At 36.1% G+C, this 20701-nt stretch overlaps 2 long non-coding RNA genes across 2 annotated transcripts in view; one reads left to right on the forward strand and one right to left on the reverse strand.

The window, feature by feature from the left end:
• LOC105089123 (uncharacterized) overlaps nt 1-20701 on the forward strand; it is a 515140-nt gene that overhangs the window by 457888 nt on the left and 36551 nt on the right. The gene's annotated exons all lie outside the window — the stretch shown is intronic.
• Nucleotides 1077-13855, reverse strand: LOC135318607 (uncharacterized). The gene is made up of 4 exons (XR_010376822.1): nt 11994-13855; nt 5476-5572; nt 3582-3672; nt 1077-2427 (listed from the first exon to the last, which is right to left on the reverse strand). It is a non-coding gene; the product is annotated as an uncharacterized LOC135318607 (long non-coding RNA).

The raw sequence follows: 20701 nt of genomic DNA on the forward strand, positions 1-20701 counted from the left end.
GGTATCTGAGAACCTACTTCCTGTTTCATAGATGTCTGTCTTATCACTGTGTCCTCACTTGGCTGAAGAAGGCAGGGAGGTTTCTGGGATCTCTTTTATAAAGGCACTAATCCCATTTGTGAGCACTCCACCCTCATGACGTAATGACCTCCCAAAGGTCCCACCACTTAATACCATCACATTAGTGTTAAGATTTCAACATACAAATTTAGGCAGACATACACATGAGGTCCATTGCATGGTCTTAGGGAGCTAAGCATGGAGTCAGGGTAACTGGTTACGTTCCTTCTAAATCTTGATAGTTTTAGGTGTTGCTTCTTAATTCTTCTTGGATACATGGGCTTCTCTGGCTATGGAAGTACACAGCACTGCTCTCTTCTACTCCTTGTGAAGAAAGGGAGCCCAGCCTGCAGTCCGTACAGGTTCTATGTCAGGGCGCCAGGGACGGGAGAAGACCTGGTCTCTCCAGTTTCATTCCACGTGAGCTTTGTGCATGAATCCCAGACAAGAATAACTGTCAGATCACAGGGGTTTTTTTGTTTCTATTTCTTACTTCTTGAGGCAAACTAGTAGTAAAGAAATAACGTTAAGATTCAGAGTCAGGTTTAGAGTGCTCTCTACCACTTGTTAGTTGCATTATTTTTGGAAAGTCCATTAACATACCTGGACCCCAGTTGCCTCCTCTTCAAAGGGAATAATACACCAGTGTGTAGGATCAAGTGAGACAATGTATGTGACAGCAGTTTATAATTTTAAAGCACCATACAGAATTGAGCCCCAAGGCTGAGCCCCTGTCTCTATCCTGAAACACCTCCCACACCCCAAATTCAAGGCAAAAGTGGGAATTAGAAAGGGAAGGTGATAACATTCATATTAAAATAAAAGATTGGAAAAGGAATTTGAAGGTCCGTGTAGCCCAGGGGTAGACAAACTTTTCCTATGAAGGGCCACGAGTAACTGTTTAAGGTTTTCCTGGCTCTCCTGTCTCCATTGCAACCTCTCATCTCTGCTGTTGCAGCATGAACACAACAATAGATTTTTGTTAAAAAAAAAATTGAATGTGGCTGTGTGCCAATATAACTTTATTGATGGATACTGAAGTTTGTATATAATATAGTTACCACTAGTCAAAAAAATCCTCCTTTAAATTTTTTTCCAACCATTTAGAAGTGTAAACATTGTTCTTAGTTTATGAGTCGTCCAAAATGGGGTACGGTGGGCTGGACTGGGCCCAAGGGCTGTCGTTTGCTGACTCCTGATATAGCCCATTCTTCCTTTCCTTGGTTACCTGTGGGGAACAACGCAGCCAACTAGCTGCTCATTTATCTGTTAGGGATACTTCAGAAGATCAGATAATGAGAACTTTGCATGAGAGAACATTCAAAAAACAAATTATGGGGAAAAAACCCCTTTGCTTATAAAAAGAATTTTTGGAAGTCTTTAATTAAATAAGGAGAATGACTTACAAAAGGCTGCACCACAGCCGGTGAAGGCGGGATCTCCGCTGATAAGAACATCCGGCTAGATTTAGAAGTTTGCTAATTGACGCACTTAAGTTTATGAAAGACAAATAGAGCTTCATTTGTCGGACACATAGGCGGTGTTGTGATGCACAGACAGACCAAGTTCCCTGTTGCTAAGAATCCTGTCAGATTAAATCAACCTGCAAATATACAATTGTGACATCTTGTTCTCGTTGGTACAATGCGTGCCACCACAGTCACTGCCTCACAGCCCGTTCTCTCTGAGGAGCATCAGTGTTTAATTATATTCTTTTATGAGGCCTCATTTGTAGACATCATCCTCTTTCAGAGCTGGCTTTGCTCAGGAAGAGTAGGTTATTATTTTCAAGACTGTCCCCGGTGGTGCCAAACATGAGGCCTCTCAGTGGTGCCCTTTTCAGTAGAGCATCTTGTGGAACCAAAACTCCATGTTCTTGCTTCACATTCTTTGGCTGTAAGTTGACAGATGAGCTTATTTCCCAGTTCCTACAGGCCCTCAACAAGGCTCAGAGGAGATGACAGGCTTGTGGTCTGTTCAGTTGAGCAGATGGGTCTTATTCTTCATAACAAATGGGGACAACAATTTTTTATGTCCATATTTCAGATGAAAAGCCAACATTATGAATAATTTGAAAATAGTTTCTAAGAATCTCTGTGAGGGAAGGAACTGCAGTTAACTCAAGAAGTGAGAGTTACCCAAGGCCAGGGGTTGATAAACCGTGGCCCGAGAGCCGCATCCAGCCCCCTGTCTGTTTCAGCAGATACATTTTTATTGGCTTGTAGTCACGTTCACTTGTTTATGTATTGTCTATGTCTGCTTTCTTGATTCAAAGGCAGAGCTGAGCAATGGTAACAGAGTCTTATGGTCTGCAAAGTGTGAAACACTGGTCCTTCATACGAAACCTTTTCTGACTCCTGCTAAAGACTGGAAATTGCAGAGTTAAAAATATTTGAGTTAGCATGTTTGTCAACACTCAAGGATTTTTCCAGAGTTAAATTCTAGCATGCTGTTTTCAACTTACAATGAGACCTCATATATAAAGTGCTTTTGCTCCCTTTGTTCCTGTAAATTCATTGTATCTAGCAATGAATACCATGTATTCTACTGGCATTTTAAAGAAGACCCAAGTAAAGTTCTTTCTGGGTATATGCAGTTCTCTGTGTCTGTGCACATACATGCGTATGTGTTTAGTAGAAACAAAATTTCTGAGTTTTTAATTTTAAATTGAAATCAGAGGTATACACTCACGCTGCCAAATATAACATACTCAACCTGCAAGGGCCTGATAATTCGTCAGAAAGCATCAAGCATGGGAGAACATGAAGTTTCAAAAGTAAGAAATTCCTCAGATGCTTTCAGAGAGAACCAGTACTTTTCCCTTCTGTGGGACTTACTTTCCTAGAATCACTTTTGAGTAAGAATCATGGTGTACCCTACCCTTGTCTAGATCCCCCAAAGTGGTGTGAGGGCTTACTCAGGAGAGGGGTGTTATGGATACTATCTCACAGGTAATTTTGTAAGTTTAAGATAAGTCAAAGTTTAAGCTAAATCTACAAGATTACCAGACAAGTCCAACTGATTTAGCCTTTTATTGGAGACAGTCAACACAGACCACAGTAGGTGTAGAGAAAATAATCTGATTCAGTACAAGGCTGGATTCAGCAAAGAAACAATAGATCTTCTTTAACTAAATTCAGATAGAATTGTTTTCTTTTACTTTCCCTGAATCATTTTTACACACATACACTGTTGAACAGTACCACCTATACTGTCTCTCCCCGTCAGCTCGCAGTTGGAAAGTGGGGCTCCATTTGGCAATTATTAAAAAGCTAGTTTTAAGACTGGGTGCATATGAGATTTTTTGAGTGCCAAAGATATGGTTCTGTTTCTAAAAAGAAACTTTACCTAACTAGAATACATCCAGCAATGCCAAACTAAACACTGTGGTCAAATACAGCACAAGAAAATTATATATATATATGCATCTTTTCTAGAAATTCTGATTTTTATGATGTCTTATTCTTTTGAAAGCTCCCAAATAATCTGAATGTCCATCACCTAACCCACTGAATACTTACCGTTAATCATGATTTACTTATAAAGGTCTTCTGTTATGTGAACAAAGGTTCAGTATGTGGAATGGCAGCTTGATTTTCCTTCTTTTGACATCTGTTAAAAATAAGGTATGATATCATCAATCATATTAACTCTGCAGTATTGTGTTATTCCTTGGGTGTTCCCAGATTTCATTTGACAACTTTTTCTAGGATTCAAACCATAAACACTTTCTCCAGAGACTGTAATGAGAGGTACAGATGAAAATCCAGGGACTGGAACTGATTAAAAACAAACAAAAAAAAAAACCCTAAAAAGCAAAAGAAACCCAAACATAGTTTTACAAACTCCCTCTTTCCCCAACTACGAAATTAAGTCTTCACCATAATTTCTTACAAATATAAGAAAACATAGAACCTGAAAATCTAAAGAAATATAAGTTTAATGATCAGAAGTAAAGAATAGAGAAAATTTGGGCACAATATTAAATTTATCCTGAAATGATATGAAACAGTATGGGAAAGTATGTATTGTCATCAGTTTGAACAGAATGAAATAACCCGCACAGTGATAACTAAAATGATGTAATTAGGCATGAAGATTATATCACTTTATTTAAGAACAATGGAGTATTTTATTGACAGTTTCTAGTAGGATTCCCTCTATACAACAAGGAACAATGAATAAACTAGTTTTGTTTAAAACAATGACCTTTATAGGAAAATAATTTCCTCGTTTATTTCCTCATACTTAGAACATTTCTATTCACCTTTTTGGACAGCTACATACAACCCAAGAGTTCAGAACCCAACTCTCAATGAAATGTCGAAGTGTTGGATGTAATTTTTAAAGTTACTTAATGCTTATTAGGATTATAAATGGCAACATCGTAAAGGAGCACTTTGTCATAGTAATTTATCTATACACTGAATTTAACAAATATGGCTAAGTGATTTTCGATTCAGTTTATATTAAATGAACATACCTTTTTTATTATTACGCATTGCAAAATAAGCACTATGAGAGCTTTGTGAGGAAACTAGCTGCTTTTCACCCCATTTATTTCTCATTCTTCTTGGGTGGAATGCGGCTATGCTGGCTTTTTGGCACAACTCTATGACTGTTGGCCAATTGAGTATGTATGGGTGGAAGTGATGTCTACCATTTCTGGGCTTGGCCCATACAGACTTCCCACATGCAATACTCTACATTCTTTCCTCTTTCACGGTGACCTTGGAAACTATTTGTGGAACATGGTGGAACCATAAGATAGAATGGGATCAGCTCTTTGAAACATGGATAAGAGCCACTTAACAATCAGGGACACTGATTTAGGACTTTAAGTGAGCAAGCAATAAAACACTGATACTTGGGAATTTATTTATTAGAACAGCTAGAGTTACCTTTGTTACTACAAGTTTGGACTAACTTAGATGCGATTCTGAATTGTTTATTAATTCTGGATACAACATGTCTATGGAAATGTCGGGACAAAGTTATTTACTAATAATTTCCACAAAGTAACTCAAGTCCTAGTGAAAAGGCCACTTTCCCTATGACCTGCTAGCCAGCTTTATGTGAGGAAATTGAATAATTTGAGAATAAAAATAACAAAACCATTAAAAAAAAAAAAGCCTAAGAGCTCACTTATACCGCCAGCCGCTTCATGCTTCCATGGTGGAAACATGTTGGGAGAAATTCCAGTTACTTACAGCCCCTACTTATAGATAAAGCTCAGAGTTTTTTTGAAACTTAGTTCTTATGTTCAGACCACAGGAACGAACTGGCTTCCAAAGGAATGATTTCCAGTTGTATATAACTTTCGCATCACACTTAACCCCTAGTATAATTGGCCTTCTTTACTTAATTGAAGGTAGTGACCATGGGGGAAGGAGGAAAAAAATCACAAATATTCACCTTGACTTAAGTTTCATGCCCCAGCCCATCATTTTTCTGTTCATGTAGAAATACACCTTCCTGGACATGCCAGCTTCCTTTTTTTTCTGCAAGCACCCTAGAAATAGTTATAGACAAGGAAAAGTCATAGAAAAGAACCTCAGCAAATGTAGACTGGCATTGTGCGAAAGGTCACAGTGACGTACCACACCCCCAGATCCCTCTGGTGCATCTAAAGCAGAGTTATCCTCAGTGGCAGATGACTTCCTGGGTGACGCACGACCCACAGGCCGCCTGCTCTGAGAATGCCCTCCCCATTCAAAAGAGCTTTGTGTCCAGAACTCTGGTATATACGCTGAGACTCTACTCCTGACCACAGGGCATTGGATCAGTTAGGCAGATGAGAGTCTCCCCTCAGGGAATCTGGGATTTTGGTGCAGCATTAGCAGTAAGTCTGGGTTATACTATGACGTGGTGGTATGTAAATTGTCGTGTCTAATGAAAAGTGGTGCTGGTCTTCAAAGTAGAATGATTCAGGCCTAGGGATGAGAGAGTCTGAGCAGGAGAGGGAGGGGGGTGGAGAGGGAGATAAAGATAGAAATGAAGAATGAATAAATGGATGCAAGAGAGCCTAGATTCCTACTGACTTTCTTCTTCCTGGTTACAAACCCTTCTCTGGAACGTGGTTAGCTTCTGGACTGGCCCAGAATGAAGCTGCAGTTGAATGGCACAGCCAAGGCTCCCCAGTACAGGCCTTTTCTGACTAGAGATAAATTATGCCTTTGATAAGCCTTTCTCTTTGAACATCCCCTTTCCAACTTTCATGGTATTTTTTAATCTCCACTTTCCTGGTTTTTCAGCAAGTCATTTCCTACTTATCTGTAAAGATCTGGATCAAGTATCACCTCCTCAGTGAAGTTTTATCAAATTCTGTTAGACAAAGTTAGTCATTTCTGCACCTGTGTTTTCATAGGACTTTCCACATTCCTGAACTATAACTATTTGTTTATGCAACCCCTCACCCCTCACCCCTCGAACTGGGAGCACTTGTGGGTGAAACTAGAATATACTTTTCTTTGGATCTCTAGCATCTAGCAGTTTCTGGCACATAGTAGGTTCTCAATAAGTGTTCATTAAATGAATGAATCAATGCTGCCAACTTAGTTGGTGTTAATTCCTCTGTTCCTTGATGTCTTAAAGCCCCAAGACACTCTTTAAAATGTGTGCACCCTCAATATTTTGAAGAGAACCTGTAAGGAACTCTTGGCTTCTTGCCCTCTGTCCACACTCATCTTGAGGCAGGGAGCTTTCTAGAATACCTGTTTTTCTACAAGTAACACATTTTCATAAGAACTGACTCAGTCCTACCCATAGCTGGGGCTCATTAGCAAATAAAGCTTTACATTCCAAAAATCACTCCTGGAATGAGTTTATACTTTGAGAAATTATATAGAAAATTTAATTTGAAAAGCTTCAAAACTACTATGATTTAGATTTATGAACAAGAGGCTATCTACTTTATCATTCAAGCTAACAAGGTATATTAATTATACTATGAAACATCAAACTGATCTGAAGAAAAATATGGATTATAATAGAGATATTTTAGAGATCCAAAGAAGCCTAAGATACATTATCAGAATAATGAGTGAAACAGCTGGTATATCCTAGGTCTCAGCAATGCTATGTCTCTGTCACTTTGGAATCAAGATTTCCAGGCTCACTGCTGTTAATTCAGGGGGTAGATAGTAACTCAAATCCATGTGTGCCTTGCATGGTTAAAGGGCTTTGCTTTATTCTTGTTACAAAGAACCATGAGCTATTAGATTACCAGATTCTTTAATATCTACAGAGGAAAAAAGAAAGGAACAAAAACAAAGGGATTTTAAAATTTCTGCATGTGTCTTTCTCTCTCTCTAGTGTGTGGTGTGTGTGTGTATATATATAATTATATGTATAATACACACATGTATATATACTCCACACATACGTATATATGTAAATCTGAAAGAGCTCTTCTGATTTTTTTTCTTCAACCTTTCATAAGGTGAAGTTTCATCAAACCACATCATGTGACTCTCCAGGAACCTCACTGAACGGGTCTGACTCATCGTCTGGGAATTTTAAATAGGCATGTGCTTCCATGAGAGTTAATACTTAAAAACACACATACACACAAACTGGCAGTGAAAGAGAGAAAGAAAAAAAAACTCAAGTGAAACTTTTGCTTGGCACAAACACTCGGGTCAGACACTGGCCACTCAATATTTCACAGTTAATTACCAGGTGGAGTTACCTTTCGAGTGGACGTGGTGGCTCAGTGCTCAGGGGACAGACACAGTAAATCTACAGTTTATATTGTTAAACATCCAGCCAGGTTGGATTAAGCAGTGAAAGGAACAGCCCCTGGAATAGCTGACCCTGCTTCCCCTCTGAGATACGGAGCTTCCCTCAGAACCGAGGGCTGTGTCTGCCCACTAGTGGTCAGACGGCAGAGCTGGAACCCACACATTCCCTAGAGGACTTTATGCCAAGCTCTGTATGGGTCAGTGCGGGGATGGCAGTAGTCACCTAGTCTCATTTTAAAGCAAGGATTGAGGGATCCATCAACTCAGTTCCGTTAGAGAAGTGAGAATGACAAAGGCTAAGTCAACTTGAAGCGAAAGTTTCTATTTGCAAATTTTACTTAAAACCCTTATTGATGGAGAGCAAGCTTTGCAATAGCAACCGAGGTTTCAAATCTATTACCAAAGGATCAGTTGTGTCAATAACACACAGTACAAACTAGTCACCTTCTCTTTCTTCCCAGATCTTCATAGAATACCACACTGGGATATTTTCCAGTTTGACAAGCACTGAATGTTCTTCCATTGCCAGTGGAATTAATTTGAAAAACCTTAGGTTGGAATTAAAACTCTTAAGCCAATTTGTCCCAACCTGTATCTTCATCATTATCTCCATTAAGTCTCTGAAAAAAAATCTATCATCTAGCTAAATTCAGTTAAACCGTGTCCTCAGCAGAATTTTCACAGTTTGTCCTTCATACTTTGCTCACTACTGCCCACCTGAACTCTCTACCATGTTCTAGTATCTACGTATACAAGGATTACCTTTGATTCAAAGTCAAATCCAACATCATCATCAAACTCTGAAACTATTACCATAGCATGTACTAATTATGTGGAACTTGTTATAGTCAACTTTCATTGTCATATTTGTATCTCAAACAATCACTAGATATATGCCTTTGCTATAGAAATTATGTCTTAGTCTCTTTTTCAACCTCACAGTGTTTAGCAAAGGTGTTTTCCTTGTAATAGGGTATCTACAAATATTTGTTGAAATTAAAATGCAGAAATGAATTGGTTTAATTTCCAAGTCAAAACTCAAATCTGGCAGAGTTTTACTATGGTCCAAGGCAATGTGCCAAAGCTCCCCCTCCCGGGGCTTTCCCTTAATCACGTCTAACAACGTCAATCTTACATTATGGGTAAGAGGCCACTGGATGGCGTACTGTCTCCCTGGTAAACTACCAAACTTTCTTTGACCTTCACATGAGTTTTAGAGTTTATGATATGCAAATTGTTTCAATGTTTTAACATCTTTTCGAATAAAAATTTGATTCCTATGAATACCATTGGAAAATTTAAACATTTTAAAAATAGCGTATCTGTCATAAATGTTAATAAATTTGGTATTTTCCCTTCTAATTTCTTAACTCCTAGTTCCTCACTCTAATTTACATCTCAAATACTGATTCAAAGAGTACTTTGGTTTACTCATCTACTCATTTAATTTTTTTTTTTTTTTAGGTTTTAAAATTTCTTCCTAGAGTTTACCTTTAGTTCCATTTTCATAATTGTTCAAAATAATTTGTCAACTTTCCTTCATTCCAGTGCTTTTCTGTCCTAGTTTAAAGAACAGTGAGTCATTAATTAACAAAAACATCTCAAACACATTTTGCCTCTTTAAATTTTCTCCTTAAAGTGGGTTCTCTCATCACAATGTAACTCAAGAGTTATGCTCAGAAAAGCCCTACAATGTGGTCCTTTCTAAATATAAGGTGGAGTACTTCTAGTCATGTGCTTGTCTCCTTTTCTTTCTTTAAAAAATCTTTTAAATGATATACATAGCTATTCCTTTCTCTTAAAATCAATTCACTCCCAATACAGGCATTGTAATCTGCCTAAAATTGAAGTTGCCCTCAAACAATTCCACAAGATCGAAGCTCTCTTGTCAGCTTCTTCAGGAATGATATATTAATTCAAAGTTTAAAAATCCAGACTTGGAACAAAAGAATAAAACAATTCCCTAAGTTTGATTTTACTGTCTCCAAATAAATTCACTAGAAAATATTATCAGAAGGGGAGAATTAAACAATCATGCTAAGAACTGCCAAGAACTGAACCATTGTACTTTTTTAATCTCTTCTCTTTAAAATATCATCAGAAGTCGTATTTCAAACATGGAGGAAGACAGGCTGTTCGTTTACAGGGAATAGTTAGTAATGTATTATGTGAAGGATTCTTTGTTACTTAACTCTTGGAAGAATGTATCATTTTGCTACTACGAACAGTGTTCTCAAAAACTGCAATTTCTTCTTTAATACAGAAGACATTTATTGAGCATCTTTTATGTTTCAGGCCATGTGGTAGAAACGTGGAAATATCTAGAATGTTTGTTGTCAGTTACAGCTGTGATTCTTTGCAGACTGGGGGATGTTTTGTGTGGAACTGTCTTATAGTATCAACTATGACCATGCAGATAACCAACTACTACATGTTATTTTCTAAATCATTACTTTTTTGTCTCTTTACTTACTGATCAGATCCGTTATTCATGGACATATGGTACAGTCATTGAGAAAACCAAAATCATTTGAATAACTGATATATCCGTTGGCATTTATCACTGGCTTGCGTGTTATCCATAATACCCCCTTAGAAAGCAGGGTTAGTTAGAAAAAAAAGAGGGATTAAAAAACAGAAATAATATAAGAAAAAAGATCATGATGACTTTCCATGATAAATGCATAACACAGTCTAATCTTTCTAGTGCACTGGTGGCTCAGGAAAGTGGGAGCAGTTTGAAGGCTATCATCTTTCAGAAATATTTTATGAAGTTATCTACCTTAACAGGTTGGAATGAACAGGAGTGAAGTGCCTGTGCAGAGATTTTCCTTAAGGCATTTGTTTCTCCAATCCACAAACTGCACAATTATGTGACACAAAAGACACCAATGATGACAGATAAGGGCTGTCATAAAAGAGTATGTCCCAGAGCAGGACGTTAAGGTGAAAATTTAGCTTCATTTTTATATGTAGCCCAGAGCAACGGAGTTCCATTATCATCCAGGCTGTGTACTTTCCCTGTTAAATTCTTACATAAGGTCTATGTTGCACATGCAGGCACAACTACATTCTGTGACAATTGTGAAATGGACTATTAGAGCCATACTTTTCAATTTTTCATAACCCTCATTTTGTTTTAGTCACATGAAATAGACTTCCAGGAAAGCACTAGAGGGTAGTTTTAAATTTATTCTCCTGTTGGTTTGGTTGTCAGTGAAAATTTTTTAACTATGTGGTTGAAATCATGGAATTACAAAGCTGGAAGATAATTCACTTATCATTTAATGCAATCCTCTATTTTATAGTTGGGGGAACTGGGGACCAGCATGTTTTAGTGACTTTCTTTCAGGGCTACACAGCTAGTTATAAAAAACCACAATCCAGTATAGTTTCTATGCCGTGTTTCCTCCCTGATGTTTTGGTGGTGGTGACGTCTGATTTAGTGTTTAGTGTGAAAGCTTTTAGGTAATGTTCTTTCATAATGCATTGATTACTATAGCTTAAGACCTAAGGCTTCTAGATTAAGTTCAATCACAAATCGTACCAAATTTTCTTCAGTGGCTGGTAGTTCCTGGTATAAAGGGAAGCTGGTACAAGTTACAGAGATGGGCAGAGGTATCTCTGCTTTAGCTCAAGCTGCTATCATAAATTACCATAGACTGAGTGGTTTTGACAACACACATTTATTTATCACAGTCCAGGAGGCCAGAAAGTCCAAGATCAAGGTGCCAGCCAATTTGGTTCCTGGTGAGAACACTTTCTAGTTTGCAGACGGCCATCTTCTTGTATTTTCACATGGCAGAGAGAAATGATCTCATGTCTCTTCCTCTTTTGATAAGGGCACTAATTTCATCATGAGCTCCCCACCCTCATGGCCTAATCTAACATTAATTCCTTCCTAAAGACTCTACCTCCAAATACCATCACATTGGGAATTAAGGTTACAACACAGGAATTTTGGGAGGGCCACAAACCTTCAGACCATAATAATACCCACAGAAGAAAATTTTCAGCACAGGCCAAATTCAGGTGCACAAAAGATACGATAAAATGCTTAATGTACAAAAGTACTGTGAATGGTTACAAGATGCATACACTCCTATAAAAAACACTTCTAGAACTGTATCACAAAGCACAAGATGGTCATGGATTCATAATGGGGAAGAGGAGTTTCTTCTTCATTCTTACCAACATTTTAAAATTCATACTTTTAGAATGTACTTTTTAAAAATTGCTATTTATTCTTCTGTTTTCTTGGTGGGAAAGTAGTATGTGCTGTCTGCTAATGTGTTGAGAACCTGAAAAGAAAGAAGGAAATAAAAATCACTTATAATCTCATCATTCCAAGATAAAAACAATTCTAGTGTTAACTATTTTGAGTATTTGGGGATACGCATAGCATATATATAGTTATCTCCAGAAGGCAAAATAAAAGCGTCCCAATTCATTAAGTATTTTATGGTAATTTCACTAACATTTTTCACGAAGAAGGAAAAGTTTTAGAAGAATACTATTCTACAGAAACATTCAAAGGCTAGCGCTGAGACAAAGACCACACGTTTTGCTTTAGACAAGAGATGGGAAGTGCCAGGTATACTTATGGCCGTGTCCTTCATTTTAAAGTTCCGTTGACCAGCCGCTCCTGGACTTAAGCTTCCTGGTTGCTTTTTCAATGTTTACTGGACAGATCTTCACCATCAACAGCTTTTCTCCACACTGGTTATTAACCAGGGTTGTCAGCAGCAATGTGCTCAGTGTATTTAGATGAGCTTCTCAACTCTGCAAGTGTTCTCTGAGACAGATTCTTGCACCCGATCTTCTCAGGCTCCCCCTGGCTGAGATTCAGTCATTTCACCTCAAGTGATCTTTGCACTCCTCAGAATACCTTTATATCAGACAGACAGTGTGCTTCAGCTACACAAATGAGGCACCTTCTGAAAGAGTATGATCTAATTGAAACTGTCTTGAATGTCTTTATTCTAGACAGCCCCTATTACCGTATCTATTTTTACATTCACTTTATATTGTCCCCCTTTCAAGCTGATTAAGGTTTGAAGCATGGAGAAGAATCATACCTTTTGGTTTTTTTAAATGTTTTGGATAATTCTAGTGGTCAGTCCTTAGATGAGCTTAAATCTTAAAATGGGCAATTTTTAAAAATTTGTAATAAAAAGGTCCTGATGTATTTCATGCTGTTCGGGCTACATGTAAGAAAGATAAAAAATTTTTTTCTTTCTTTTTCCTCTGGAAGTTACAGTTGGAATAAAACTGAAGTCAAGGTGGTAGAGAGTATTAACTGCTTTCCTTATTAGCTATGCAATTTCCCCAACTAATTTCTACCCTTTCTTTTCTATATATTAAGATAATTACTGTCATTAGGATTACACTGTGGGTAAAGACACTATTGCTATCATAGTTTCAAGTGAAATTGTCCTGGTACCTAAAGTGAGACAAAGCAGAAGTTTGTCCTCAGAGAGCTTTAATGTAGTGATCTGTTAAGTCAGCGCCTGGCATGAGAAGGGAGGAGCAGAAGTCAGGGAAAGAAAAAGCTTGGAAGCTTTAAACGTAAATGAACGTTAATCATGAAAAACACTGATTAAACTGTAATGATGTAAAAGTTAATCTAGCTACTATGCAATTAACTCAAAATTACAATCATATATTGTATGTGTAATCACATCCTGAGAAACATACTACGTTTTAAAAAATGAAACTGCTTTAACAGGCTGCTTATGGGAGTCCACGACAGATAGCTACACCAATTTGATAATTAACTTTTTAAGGCTAGTTCACATTTTGTGTTCCTAATTAATGCCTAGTTAATTTTTTGATACATTCTGTATTAAGTGAAGTGCCAATTAAATGCTGGGCAAGCTCTAGGTAGTGGAAAAATCTCTAAACCTCAAAAATCATATGGTTTTATCATTAAATTTGTTCAATAGAAATCAACTAGGAATATCACTTTCTCACTAACACCTTAATAAATCTACCTTTGAACAGAATTATTAAAGCACAAAATGTAATTGGCTATGATGACTTAGTGAATTCAAGTCATCACTATGATGATAGTTTCTAATTATACGGTCACTTATAAAAAGTTTCTTAACTTCACAAATTGCATAATAATCTCTGTAAGGTCCCATCAGATGCACTTAATTATTTCTTTATCTACTAAGGAAAATATTAGAGCCCAGGGCTGAAACCTTGCTGTCCTTTACTTTCTGGAAGCTTCTTTACCTTTCACATTTAGACCTTCAATCCATTTGGAACTGATTTTTATGTGAGGGACAGATCAAGATTCATCTTTAAAAATATGGATATTCAATTTGTCCAGCAGCATAAAATCCCAAATACTCTGCAATGATAATGTCATGAATTAAATGTCTACTTGTAGCTTTGATTTTTTTTTTTTCTGGAATAACTACTCTGTTCCATTTTCCAGACCACACTGTTATTAGTGTAACTTATGTCAAGTCTTGATACCTTGTTGAAAAGGCCTTCTCACATGATCCTTCTTCAGGAATGTCTCAGACGTCCTTAGCACACTGAATTTTATTACAAAACTTAAAAATCTTTGAGTTTTCACACTTTTGTGGGATATCTATTGGGATTACACTGAATCTTTAAATCAGTTTGTAAATAAATGGCACTGTTACAATATTGAGTTTTCTAATTCATGAGAAGGACCTTAATCTCTTTATATATTCATTAATTTCTTTCAATAAAGTCTTAGTTTTGTATATAGGTCTCTTAGTTTGTTAGATATATTTCTATATATTTGATAGTTTTGCTGCTTTTGTAAATCATACCATTTTTTACTTAGCTTTTTAAAATTTTCGCTTGCTGCTGGTATATAGAAAACCAACTGAATTTTATATAATGAATTATTATCCAGCAACTTTGCTAAACTCTTATTAATAACTAGAATGATTAGTTATTATTATTTATCTGTGGGTTTTTTAATTTTCTACTAATACAGCCACATCATCTTGCACATAAGGACTGTATTATTGCTTATTTTGATCTATAAAATTAAATAGGTAATACTGAATGAACAGGTGATACTGAGAGTCTTCTCATTTCCAATCTCAGGGATAAAAAATGTAAATATTCTCTTGATAAGCAGTTTTTCATGGGATTTTTGTAGCTAGACCATAAGTTAGGGTATGCATCTATTTAAATTTAGTAGAAACTTCTGGTTGTTATTCAAAGCGGTTTTGCCAATTTATACTTCTTCAGCACGTAGGAGTCTCCATTCCATCACATCTTTGACCATGTCTGAAGTTGATAGTCATTTTCTAGTTTGCTGGAAGTTCTACTATGGGTAGTGATTCTTAACAGATAATTTTTTCTGCATCTGTTAAGATGATAATGTAACTGTTCTCCTTTACTGCATCAGTCTGGTGAACTGTACTGATTGATTTTCCAATGTTACTTCATTTTTGCATTTCTAAAATAAGCCCAAATTTATCATGGTCTGTCAGCCTTTTTAATGTATTGCTGACTTTTGTTTGTTAATATTCCACTTACGATTATTTCATCCCTGTTACTCAGTAAGATTTCTCATAAGTTTCCTTTCTATAGTATCCTTGTCAGGTTTTGGTTTAAAGGCTATGCTGGACTGAAAATAAAATGAGAAAAGCTATCTCTTCTTCTGTGTTTTGGAAGAGTTCGTGCAGGTTCAGTGTTAATTTTTCTGTAAATATTTACCAGAATTCATTGGAAAACTCTCTGTGCCTAGAATTTTCTTTTGGAAAAAGTTTTACATATAAAGATTAAAAGAATAGTTATTCAAGCTTCCTATTTCTTTTTGTGTCAGTTTGAGAAGTTACTTTTTTCAGGAACTTTTTCACCTAAATTTTCAAATTTATTGATGTGGACTTTTCCATTATATCTTATTATGATGTTTTAATTAATTTTTTGAAAAGACAACTTAATGCCTGGTTGTTTCTCTCCACTGTATTTTTTTGAACTGTTTTATTAATCTCCGTCCTCTCATCTACATTTTTGGGTTTAACTGGACTTTTTTTTCCCTAGTTCCCTTTTCCTAGTTCCTAGCTTGTTTTTCTGCCTCTTTTCATTTTCAGTTACATGAAGTTAAGGCTATATGTTTTCCTATAATCATTGCTTTAGCTACATCCATTTTTAGTGTTCATTATCATTCAGATCAAAGTAACTTACTATTTTCATTATGACTTCTTTGATGCGTGGCTTATTCAAAAGTGTATTGTTTAATGTTTAAGTATTTGAGAGCTAACAATTCTTTTTGCTCTTTACTTGTAGCTAAATTCCACTGTGATCAGAAAGCATAACTATTTGATTTTAATTCTTAATAATTGTTGAGACCTGATTTGTGGTTCAGTATGTAAAACAGTTTTTTAATGCTTCATGTGTATTTTCAATTATGAGTGCAGAATTCTGTACAGCTCAGTTTTCACTTTCATAGCAACTAGCTGTGTTGCATAGTATGTAACTTTTAGAATTCTATTTCTTAAACCTTTCATTATTATGAAGTACTCTCTTTGTCTAAAAATGCTGTTTTCCTTAAAGCCCATTTTATGTGATATTCATATATCTACAATGACCTCAAGTTAGTTTTTATGTATCTGATTTTCCCTTTCAGTTTCAACATCCTTATATTTTATATGTATCTCTGATAAGCAACATGGAATTAGGTTTTGCTTGTTTTTAATTAAGTCTGATTCTCACTGACTTCTTAACATACCATAATTTGTCTTTCATATCATAACATTAAATTGCCTCGGCCCAGTGGCCTCCATGTCACCAAATCTAACACATGCTCTCCAGTTCATACACTTCTACATTTCTTGTCATATATTTTATTTGATATTGCTGACCAAGTGTTGTATCTTGAAATTGCCTCGACCAATTGTTCTAGCTCTTTGGCTTCAGATACACTGTACTCCTCTGGTTCTTCTCTATACCTTGAAAAGTTCCTCCTGCTCTTTTTAGGATCATCTTGTGCCCATCCTTTGAACACTGTGGTGTTCCAAGTGTTCTATTTTAAGTCCATTGCTCTTCTCATTCAACTCTGTCTGCTGTGGGCCTTTTATATTGTGCTCGTTATCTTTTCCTTGATGCTAGCAACTCCCAAACATAAAATCCACTTGGACATTCTAAAGCTATCTTATACCTAAAATGTCCATAATAATAATCCTCATCATCTTCTAAGATTTACTTCTTCATCAGGACTTCTGATTTAATTTAATGCAACAATAAATCTATTCATAAAACAATCATCACGTAGGTCCCTTTATCGTATCTTTACTCATGGAACCACGGAACCCTTTGTGTGACTAAATTCTCTTGTGGGAGCCCAATATGTAAATCAGAGAAAAAAGCAAGGGCTTGCTCTTTTTCAGCGTGCTTGAAGTGTGTGTGCTATCTGGGGTTGCGTACTGCAGATGTGGTGCACAGATTTCCATCTTCCTGGTTTTCTCTTTGCTGTCAATCATGGTGACAACTGGAAAAGTGCACGTGTAAAATTACTTACCTAAAGCTGTTTCTACCTGCATCATTCTTCCTCATTTGGGACTGTCACCCAACATGTGATGGTCCAGTTACACCTGCTTCTCTGTCCTCTCTCATACACACAGCAAGCTACATCTCACTTAAATGATATTTTTCATATATTTTTGTTTTCCTGAAATGTCATTCCCTATCCCTCGACTGGTAGTGCCTTTCTGCTCTTTAAAATCCAACTGCAGTGTAACTTCCTATAGGGATTCTGGGTCCTGTGTTGTGGGAACATCTCTCAGTATGTTGCTAGTAGGGCTTGTGGAAACATCTAAGGTATTTTCAGATCACATGAAAATCAGGCTCAAAATTCATCATAGATGGGGCACACATTTATTCTTTTTCCGTGTCTGGTGCTTAGCAGAGTGCAGGGCACAAGAGAGGTATTGATAAATGCTTATTGAGTTGTTAAACTCAACTGTCTAGTTGTGTATTATTTCACAAGCCAATATAAGAAAACTGAATATTTTGTAAAAAGAGCTTAGAGATCAGAAAGAATTTTCAACTCCATTTTTCTAATTCAAGCTCCACAAGAATTTCATAAAATAGAAGTACAAATATTATTTACCCAATTTTACACTTAAAGAACAAAGTGAGTACGGAAATGTGGAATTTTACTACCACATACTTAGTTAAAAATAAAACCAGATAGAGCTAAAAGCTGTCTTTGGAATATGAAACTCAGCATTTCTTGAAATTTAGTTAACTTTTTACTCACTATAAGATTAACAGGGGCTTTTGGGGGGAGGGTCTGAAGTTATATCACTTTTACCTTCACAAGAGTTCCCTGGACTTTTCATGATGTGTTAATGTTTCAATAATATCCAAGAAAGTGAACTGATTGTGACTACAATATAACTGTATTAACGTAACATTTTATATTTGTTTATTCTTTGAATTTTCAAAATGTCTAATTTCTCATCATCAGATATCCCCATGTTTATATTAATGGGGCCCAGAGCAACCCGACTTTGGTTTTATAGAACTTATTTTCCTTAGTAACCGTTTTCAGCTATAGGTACTATACGGGAACCTTTTTCCTGGACATACCTCTTCCACTCAGTCCGCGCAGATTTAGACCTGTTAGGGGCCCTTGTTTTTCTAGACTTTTTACTTATCTATGTGGGATACTTTTGAAATGCCTGCATTTCTGTCTCTTGACTCACGTGTCTGCTCTATACAAATTGCAACTTCCTCTAAAGATTAGGGTAACACTTGTCTGCTGTCCCCATAGGTGGTGTCTCTATATTTAAACGGAAATATTTTACCTTGTTCTCTATTTTTCTGTCTTGCTGTTCTTACAGAAAATGCATTTATCTCAAGTCCAATGATTCATGAGAATAAAAGGGAAATACTTGACCTCATTTAAATTCTAGGCATGGGATTCCAGATGGTCACAATTATGGCTGTGGGAAATTGTGCCCTAGAACTCTTTTTTTAAAAAAAAAAGGTTTATTAGGGCCTAGATTTGTCATCAATTTTCATGAGAATCACAAGTTTTCTGCTATCTGAAACATTTGGCCTATTTTAAAGCCAAAAGCCTGGTGCACTGTAGGTATTTTTATTTACATAAATGATTTAAAATTACTGCTTTATCCATATTTTCAGAGGGAAGCAGAAATTTCCCCTAGTTTTAATACTATAGAGTTATAGGATGATAGATTAAGAGATTTAAGTCTATTTATTTATTTAATCATTCTCTTAGATACCCTCTTGCTATGACCTCAAAAAAATCCCTATTATGAAGTAAAACTTTTATTAATTACTATTGAATGCTGAGAAAATGTTCTAAGGCATTTATTTCTTTGTCAGACCATTCTCTAATCTTTCTTACAGCTAAAATGAACTATGCCAGAGCAGGGCCTTGTCTTAATGAACATAGTATTTGTAACAACTGGACTGTTCTCTGCTATGCAATTAACACGAGTAAAGGCTTGTGAAAAAGAATGAGTATGAGCTTCCCAAGAAAAACAACAACAGAAAACTACCAATATTAGAAAGATCGTAAGAGGTCTGCTTACTAGAAGATTTATATGAAATTTTATTTTTACTTTTACTGTATCAATTAGACTAAGCTGATGAAGGAAATGGAAAGAGAAAAGATATTTTAGATAGCTTCATACCGTCCATTCCACATCAAAGAAGTATATACTACTTTTAGTTATTATTTCCTTGAGATGGAGAGTGAGATTACACTATCTTAAATTTAAATATGACATTTTTGGACAGTTAATCTGAGAATTCTGACCTGGTTGATCAGATGTCTAGAGGAATGGGTTAAGGATAAAGGACAATTAATGTCTTTGTGAATAGTGCTGGATGATTTTGTCATAGCCCTGTATATCTCCAGGGGGTCATACTCACAGTATTGACAGAAAACTCAGTTGTTGTCACCTCATAAACCTGGTTTAAATTCTTTCATATTATATCCCTTGCTAGTTGAGTGAACTTGGCCAACTATATAACCTTTTTGTAGATCTGCTTAAAAAAAAAAAAGGGTTGTAAGACCAACCTCTAATTGAGCTGATTACACAACAGCTGTGAACAGTCCAACTACCCCATGAGAAAAATGCTCTATTCAATAAATACTCAATAAACATTTGTTGTAAAGAATATAATTGGGAATTCTCCCAGTGAACTTACCTCATGTAAATTCCATGTTTGATTGTGACATCAAGAATTGATATGTAACATTTTACTGGCCTTTAATCAGGTCCTCATTTTGTATAAAACCAGATTTCTGCTACCAAACTCTGGCTATATATTTTCCCTTTGTTAGTGGAAACCAAAAAAAGATTGAATCTGTACCTTAAGATAACATAATTAAAGATAATGACGTTATTATAGAATTATTATTCAAGTAGAATCATTGCAAATAGATTGCAAAGAGAAATGAGTACAGGGGAAAGAATGAGAAATGCAAGAGCCAAAAGGGTACCTAATACGTTTTATCTGTATTCATATGGAGTTTCTTAAATATATTTTTATTTAAGTATAGTCAGTTTATAACACTGTGTCAATTTCTGGCATATGGAGTTTTCACTATAATAGTTCTACTTTTAGTTCAATGTCCTGGTTTATTTCGAATAGAAAAAGTCCTAAAAGATCTATATATCCTTCTCCACTATTTTGCAGATAACTCCATACATCAACTTGGTGGATCTTGAGTCTAGATGGGTAGGATTTGCATGAGAAGTGCCAGAAAGTCCCCTTTGTTGTATCTTCAACAACTTTAAAACTGAGCTTTGGCATCTCAGTCCTTGTTGAAAAAGACTACGAGCCATGGTGTAAGGAAGAAATAGTGAGGCTGTTAAATGAGTCTGTGAGTGGGAGGAAGCACTTATTATTAATAAACAGGA

The sequence above is a fragment of the Camelus dromedarius genome, chromosome 19, assembly GCF_036321535.1.
Source record: "Camelus dromedarius isolate mCamDro1 chromosome 19, mCamDro1.pat, whole genome shotgun sequence".
Taxonomy (NCBI): Eukaryota; Metazoa; Chordata; class Mammalia; order Artiodactyla; family Camelidae; genus Camelus; species Camelus dromedarius.